The sequence below is a fragment of the Pundamilia nyererei genome, unplaced genomic scaffold (genome assembly GCF_000239375.1).
Source record: "Pundamilia nyererei isolate P.nyererei 1_Seehausen unplaced genomic scaffold, PunNye1.0 scaffold00059, whole genome shotgun sequence".
Taxonomy (NCBI): Eukaryota; Metazoa; Chordata; class Actinopteri; order Cichliformes; family Cichlidae; genus Pundamilia; species Pundamilia nyererei.
The window spans coordinates 3343222-3344956 of NW_005187460.1; the positions used below are offsets into that span (position 1 = coordinate 3343222).

The following is a 1735-nucleotide window of genomic DNA, read 5'->3' on the forward strand; positions in this document are numbered from 1 at the left end:
TATATATATATACACACACACACACACCAACCATTATAAGGGTTTTTTATATATATAACCCTATTCCTCTGTGGGGCAACCTGCATATGGCCAATAAAGCATTCATTCATTCATTCATTCATTCATTCATTCATAATGTTTGTTAAATAAGTTTTACTCTTCTCAGAGTTGTTCAGAGCCATACTGAGGATTTTGTGTTTCAACATGCCCTAGAATTATTATGTTCCTGTATGAAGCCACCGAAGTTTCCAATCATGTCCAACAGGAGTCTGGGTTAGATAAGAGAAACAGTAGACATAAAGCTAAATAATATACTGTGCAAAAAGAGGGGATTTTGCACCATAATCACTTTTACCTTTGATTTTTTAAAACTAAAACCTACCTGTATAATGCATGTTTTGGAAGCTAGTGGCACTTATCATTCAACATCATAGTCTTATCTCTGCAGACGATAAGCTGAAAGAGAAAGCTCCCACAGAGGCATATCAGACACCTAAAATCTCTATCCCATTCTGAACAGGCGTGCTTTAGAGAGGCACCATCTGCTGGACAGTCTGCTGCACAGCAACAGTGTATTCACCTTATGGGAGCTTTCGATACGCTCTAATTGTAAGTTTTAGCGTCAAGGGCGACAAAAGGTGGGCTCAAGAACTAAGGAGCAAGCCCACTCACTTCCGGTTTCATCATTAAATATTAATGATTAGTTACTATGTCTCGTGCAAGTGCGTTTGAGATCAGGAAATAGAAAACAAAACTTGTAGAAAATGTGAGTGTGGAGGACCCATGAGCAAGTCAGAAGTGGTTGTCGTAAAATAAAAGGGGTTTGACAAAAAAAGAAAAAAAGAAAAGAAAACAAAGTCCGAGTCTCTGGCCACTTCCTACGAAAACGGAAGTGTACACTTGTCAAGTCTTTCGCTTCTTCACGTGGACCTTTTTGCTCTGCTAAAGGTTTGTGGAAGTGTTGGTTTAACTACGCCTGCGTGGAAAGCTCCTGATAATATGCAGTTGGTCTGTGTTCAGTTCACGGAGCAACTGCCCACAATCACCATTGTGGAAAGAAAAGAAGAAGTTAGCCTCGCTTGTCCTGATGTGAGCCTCTATAATAGTCAGTCGTGCCCACAGGCGTCATTTACAGTGCATACATTATTTGTATTATTATTTTTCTTTTACGACTAAATATTTCCCACCAGTAAAATTCTCCACAACACAAAACACCAGATGGATGCAACACGGAAGCAAGTTTAATACTAGAGATCATCTGTGTAGCTTCCCATGAGAGCTGAGAACAGCACGCCTAAAAGCAGCACACATCATTAGCAGGGCAGTGTACTCACATGCTGAGAGTGACTGCGGGTTACTGACGGTAAACTCGTGGATGGTCTATTCATGCAGCCGGTTTACAGCTTTCACAATTGTACCTTCACATTCCCGAAAAGAGGACCCAGCTCTAACGTTCGCCTTTCCCGCACACGGTCACTTTTTCCGTTGCAGCACGCGCGTCACCACCGTCACTCCATATATGGTAAAAATGACCATATACGGGAGCCAGCTCGACCGCCCATTCAATGGGCGGTTGAAAATAGCGTCACTTAGTGGCCACGTGCGTGGATAAGAAAGTTAAAGCTGTAACATTTGCCCTGTTTAGTTTTAGTTAGTTGTCCTGAATATATCAGATATATATCTCTGATCAGATATATCACATATAGTATCTATCTATCTATCTATCTATCTATCT

General features: G+C 41.0%; 1 protein-coding gene across 1 annotated transcript in view; it reads right to left on the bottom strand.

The window, feature by feature from the left end:
* Positions 1-1493, bottom strand: part of sun1b (Sad1 and UNC84 domain containing 1b) — a 27883-nt gene extending 26390 nt beyond the window's left edge. Inside the window, exon 1 of the mRNA XM_005734688.1 lies at positions 1335-1493. The gene's annotated coding sequence lies outside the window, so the exon portion shown is untranslated. The remainder of the gene's footprint in view (positions 1-1334) is intronic.
* Positions 1494-1735: the final 242 nt, after the last annotated feature.